We start from the raw sequence: 6,060 nt of genomic DNA on the forward strand, positions 1-6,060 counted from the left end.
CATTTTATACTCCCAAGTGGGACATTTAAACATAACATAACATAGTGTACGTATATTTTTATTTCGCGGCTACATTAAGAGCCAACAACGCGTTGTTCCTCGACATTTCCCGTTAAGCGTAGATATAGCCACGGACATCGCGATAATTTTATCAACGGCATTCACTACGTCGTTTGGCGTTTGTCTATAACTCGGGTGGGTGACGGTACATCAAAGAGATTTAACGGAAGAATTAACGCGTAGTCGTGGTCACATTTACGTTTGCCATAAAAATAAATAAAAATCTGTTTTAGAATGTGCAGATAAAGCCCTTTCATATAATACTCCACTTGGTATAATTATCTTACTTTGAAAGTTGAAAATACTAATTATTTGTTCATGAATACATTTAATTTTTTGTTTATGTAACCACAGATTCACGGTTTTCGGATATTTCCCCTTATGTGTGCTATATAAGACCTATCTTCCTACCAAATTTCATGATTCTAGGTCAACGGGAAGTACCCTATAGGTTTCTTGACAGGTTCCGTTTTTCCTTTTGAGGTACGGAACCCTAAAAACACTATTTTATAAGACTCTTTCAAAGTTTATGTATGTAGTATGTACAAACAGTACCCGTAGTACAAGATTTTACGTCTCACCAAACCAAACCAAATTCGAGAGTCGAAATGCTTCCGCGTTACAGTAAACTGGATCTTAAGTGTCTTGTTTTAAAGCTCAAGTTTGTCTACACTTCTACAGCCAGCGCTCCAAGCGGAAACATTGCGAAATTAAAATCAGTGGCATTGAATATTTGACTTCAATTCAAGGCTGTTCAGGTCCATTTTACTGTAACGCGGAAGTATTTCGACTCTCGAATTTGGTTTCGTTTGGTGAGACGTAAAATCTTGTACTACGGGTGCTGCGCTATGTTTTATGAGGAAAAACAACACGTTTTCAATTTGTGTCAAACGTTAAACTAAATTGAAAGGAGTTTTTAAGGTGACGCTGGATGCACGTCCGAACTGCTCGGTCCACGTGGGTAACCTGTATGCTATTTCACCTAACATTGTGATAGAAAGAGATAGACTCAGTGATGAGCAGTGCAGCGAGTGCATGCGCTCACACTAGCGTCCGGATATATTGATGATGGCACACAGATAGTTGGACAGATGTCACCGATGAATTTTTGTAAATATATGATTTATGAAGGAACTACTTATTTCAATTATTATTGTATAAGATTTTATGGAAGAGCGGGGTCGCCTGCCACGAGTACTCGTAGCAATACTAAAACAGTTACTGGGATGGTCCCAATTACTACGCACTATGTGAAATTGTTTTACCTACTGAAATAAATATTTTTTAATTTTTTTTTGAATGATAATGATTACCTACTTATCTTTTGATGAATACTATAAAATCTCACTTACATACATACCTATTAGGTAACTACTGCCTCAGCGTGTATAAACAACTCGTATATATTATAGAAATCCATACTTCTATGAAGTGTCTGTCTGTAATTTCGAAATAACTACCGCAAGCTCATAATATTGTTATTTGAACTGTACCATAACAGCTGAATCAAACGTTTTTAAAAACTGTCTGTCTGTCTGTCTGTTTGAACGGGCTAATCTTCGGAACGGCAGAACCTATTTTGACGGGACTTTTACAGACAAGTAGAGGATTAACAAAGGATACTTTTTTAACCGAGTTTTAAAAAAGGAGTTGTGTTTTTCTACCTATGTACACAGAAATCTCCGAGATTTCTGAACCGATTTGGTTATTTTTTTTAATTGATAAAGAAACTTTGCAACATTGTCCTATATAAAATGTTATTTTATATAGGACACACAGGATTTCAACTCCTCAATCCTGATGCTGCAGGGGACATGACCACCAAAACTTATGGGATTTTTAACCGACTTCAAAAAAAGGAGGAGGTTCTCAATTCGTCGGAATCTTTTTTTTTTTTTTTTTTTTTTTTTTTTATTTTTTATGTATGTTCCCCGATAACTCGAAAACGCCTAGACCGATTTTGAAAATTATTTTTTTGTTTGAAAGGGTATACTTCAAAGTTGGTCCCATTTCAATTTGGTGAAGATCTGATGAACATCTTCGAAGATAGATACTGGAACTCCTCAACGGATAAGAGTAAATTGCTCGCGATCAGTGTAATAGCTTAGTAAACAGTAGACTTTTAACCAGTCATAGCATAATTCCATGGGGCCACTAAAAATTGTGAAATAAAAAATTTTTACAAAAAAAATAAAAACCGACTTCGTTACACAAACACTAAAAATTGAAAAATAATTTAATTTATTACCGAATATATTATGTATACAAGAGTTAATATAGTTCCATAATAATATTTTTTGGGGTCGGTGCCAATGAGGTGCCATTGTGGAGTCCCATAAAAATATGAAGTCTAGACGATTCGCGCAGCTAAAGCTAATTGGCACCGGCACCAAAAAGTATTATTATGGAAATATATTAACTCTTGTATACATAATATATTCGGTAATAAATTAAATTATTTTTCAATTTTTAGTGTTTGTGTAACGAAGTCGGTTTTTATTTTTTTTGTAAAAATTTTTGAAACTGTCGGTTATAAATTGATATTGGAGGTAGGTACCTATATCTACCAAGTAAAGACTATCATTGAATTCGAAGACCCACTTCTCGACCCTGATGCTGTACCTAAGGAATTGCATTGCTAAATCGTGGTGATCCCACGGAATTTTAAATGAATCATCGCCCACGCCCGTTCGGTACCCTCATTCCGCACATTGTTTTGATTAGTCAGTCCACCAATCACAACAAAGCATTCTCCCCTGTCCCCCGCCAACATTTTACGATTTTGTTTTCATGTAAAACCTTGTATATGCGTACTCTAGGAGTTGAATTCTCTGTGCTGGCGGATTACCTATTAGGAACACATGATTACACATTCGTTTGTCTGTGAAAATAACTTTTGTTGCCTACACTTATCTATTAGTAGCGACTAAAAACTATATATACTATCTACTTGTACAAAACAAAACAAAAGTCAAAATAAATTCCACTTTGATCTCAAAAATGAAAATTTTATTTTTATAAGTAGGAAGTAGGTACAATTCAATTTCCCTCTAAAAGCCCACTACACACATAAACACAATATGTATCATTTTCTGTTTCAACAGTCACATTAGATGTATCATTCGACGCAGAACTATTGAAGCTCTCCATTTCATTTCTGGAATTAATAAACATACAATCAACATAATTATATTGTGAGTATTATCTATATAGAATGTATGCAAAAAACATAGCATAACAACTTACAAGTATGGTATGGTAGACCTTTCAATATTTAGTACAGAATTGAATGTTGCAGCATCATGTTGGATTTCAGTGGTACGTATATTGGGCACATTCATTTTATTTTCCTTGTTTTCTTCTAAAAGGAATGTCTTGAGTCACTAAAATACAACATAATTCAGCATTGACAAATCTGACAACAAATAGTAAATCTCTATATTATATAAAAATGAATCGCTGAATGTGTTGCTGATCGCAAATCTCGAGAACAGCTGCACCGATTTCGCTAATTATTTTTGATAATATTCCTTGAAGTACGGGGATGGTTCTTATGGAGAGAATTTTTTTTAAAAAGTCCTGAAAAAGAATCGACTGTAGGCGGTGCGAAGTTCGTCGGGGCAGCTAGTAACATAATAATTATATTATCCTAATCCTAATCTAAATATATAAAAGAAAAAGGTGACTGACTGACTGACTGACTGACTGACTGACTGACTGACTGATCTATCAACGCACAGCTCAAAATACTGGACGGATCGTGCTGAAATTTGGCATGCAGATAGCTATTATGACGCAGGCATCCACTAAGAAGGGATTTTTGAAAATTCAACTCTGGAGGGGGTGAAATAGGGGTTCGAAATTTTGTGTAGCCCACGCGGACGAAGTCGCGAGCATAAGCTAGTCTATAATATAAAAATGAATCACTAAATGTCATCGCAAATCTCGAGAACAACTGAACCGATTTCGCTAATTCTTTTTTTAAATTAGGTATTCCTTGAAGTACGAGGATGGTTCTTACCGAGAGAAAAATTTAAAAAATTTGAATCGACTGTTAGGCCGTAGGCGGAACGAAGTTCGCCAGGGCAGCTAGTGGAATTATAAATGTGAAAGTGTAGATGTTTGGATGTTTGTTACTCAATCACGCAAAAAAGGCTGAACGGATTTGAATGAAATTTAGAATTCTTAACTGGATTAACACATAGGCTACTTTTTATCCCGGAAAATCAAAGAGTTCCCGCGGGATTTTGAAAAATGTGAAATCCACGCGGACGAAGTCGCGGGCATTAGCTAGTATCTAAATAATATCAACTTACAAACACAGTGTCAAATTTTCAGAAGCTGGCTCTAAATGGTACGGTGTGATAGCATCATAATCTAATTCAATTCGATTTTTTGCTTTGTCGTTTCCTTGTCAAAGAAAATCCTGTGATCCACTAAAATAGAAGTATAATATATAAGTATTTATTAAAAATAAATAAATGTCATCATCAAATTCACCATCCTGGAGAACCTTGAAAACGACACTCGCGTCTATTTTTTATAAAAAGTGCTGGCCCGCCATCTTAGATTAAAAAATTAATGTCATTATCAAAACCAGCATCCTGGAAAACCTGAAAACGACACCCATTTCTATTTTTTGTGAAAAGTGCATGTCTGCTATTTTGGATTTGAAAATAAATGTCATTATCAAATTCAGCATCCCGGAAAAGTACATATTCAGTCAAATAAAATTCCCGTCGAGTCACATTGTTACTCACGTCGGGTGTGACTCACGGGAATAACCCCGAAAAAGTAATGGCATTATCATCACAAGATAATATTATGGTTTGGAAAGATTCTGATGAATTTTAATAGATCTCTTCTTTGCAAGGGATTTGCTTTTGCGAGTCTAAACCGTTTCTTTTTCCTCTTCCGCCAATCCATTTTTGTTTCTGTTACATGAAAACTCAAGTATATAATTAAATTGTCTAAGCACACAATATGACCTACATACTTATATTTGTAACTAGATGATACACGCGACTTCGTCCGCGAGGATATAGTGGTTTTTTAATCCCACGAGAACTCTTTCAAAAGCGATCACTATTTCAAATTTCAGCCAAATCCGTCTTGTACTTTTTGCGTGAAAGGGTAACAAACCTATACACACACACACGCAGATACAAAATTTCGCCTTTATAATATAAGTGTGATTTGACAACCCTGACTTTCGGAATTCGGATAAGTCCAAATTATATTTTATTACTAGTTGATGCCCGCAACTTCGTCCGCGTGGAATTAGGTTTTTAAAAATCCCGTGGGAACTCTTTGATTTTCCGGGATAAAAAGTAGCCTATGTGTTAATTAGGGTATACCCTAAATTTAATTATATACCAATACGTGCAATTTATAATTTAAAACCGCGCGATTCCCTACGAGAGATATTTAAGGAAATAGGTATTCTTACAGTAGCTTCCCAATATATTTACAATAATATAATTTTTGTACGACAAAACATTCACAGTTACAAAAAAATCAGTGATCTCCATGATAGGCAAACTAGAAACAAAAATAAGCTAGCTACTCCTGCGCTCCGCCTCTGGAAGGTGCGAAAGTCATTTGTGGGAATGAGTGTAATATTTTATAATAAAATTCCACAAGCAATTTTAGACTTGCCTTTACACAAGTTTAAAAAATGTGTTAAAAGTATGCTCCTAAAAAAAGCATATTATACAGTCGCAGACTATGTAAACGATAAAAAAGCTTGGATTTGACTCGCTCCAGCAATGCACGGGGGTGCAATGGCTTGTATAGTACGGTATAATAACATTGTAAATTGAAAAATTAAAAAGAGCAACCGCCGAGTTTCTTGCTGGTTCTTCTCGGTAGGAACGGCATTCCGAACCAGTGGTAAATTAAACCTGACTATTCATAAGCACTTTTAAAAAGTTTACATGAATAAAAAAACATTCTATTCTATTCTATTCTATTCTATTCTAATTAACACTTTTATCTATC

At 35.0% G+C, this 6,060-nt stretch overlaps 1 long non-coding RNA gene across 1 annotated transcript; it reads right to left on the reverse strand.

Moving 5' to 3' along the window:
• Positions 1 to 2,666: 2,666 nt before the first annotated feature.
• Positions 2,667 to 5,397, reverse strand: LOC138404061 (uncharacterized). The gene is made up of 3 exons (XR_011238164.1): positions 4,377 to 5,397; positions 3,307 to 3,443; positions 2,667 to 3,217 (listed from the first exon to the last, which is right to left on the reverse strand). It is a non-coding gene; the product is annotated as an uncharacterized lncRNA (long non-coding RNA).
• Between the last annotated feature and the right edge of the window lie 663 nt (positions 5,398 to 6,060).

The sequence above is a fragment of the Maniola hyperantus genome, chromosome 24 (genome assembly GCF_902806685.2).
Source record: "Maniola hyperantus chromosome 24, iAphHyp1.2, whole genome shotgun sequence".
In the NCBI taxonomy this organism is placed as follows: Eukaryota; Metazoa; Arthropoda; class Insecta; order Lepidoptera; family Nymphalidae; genus Maniola; species Maniola hyperantus.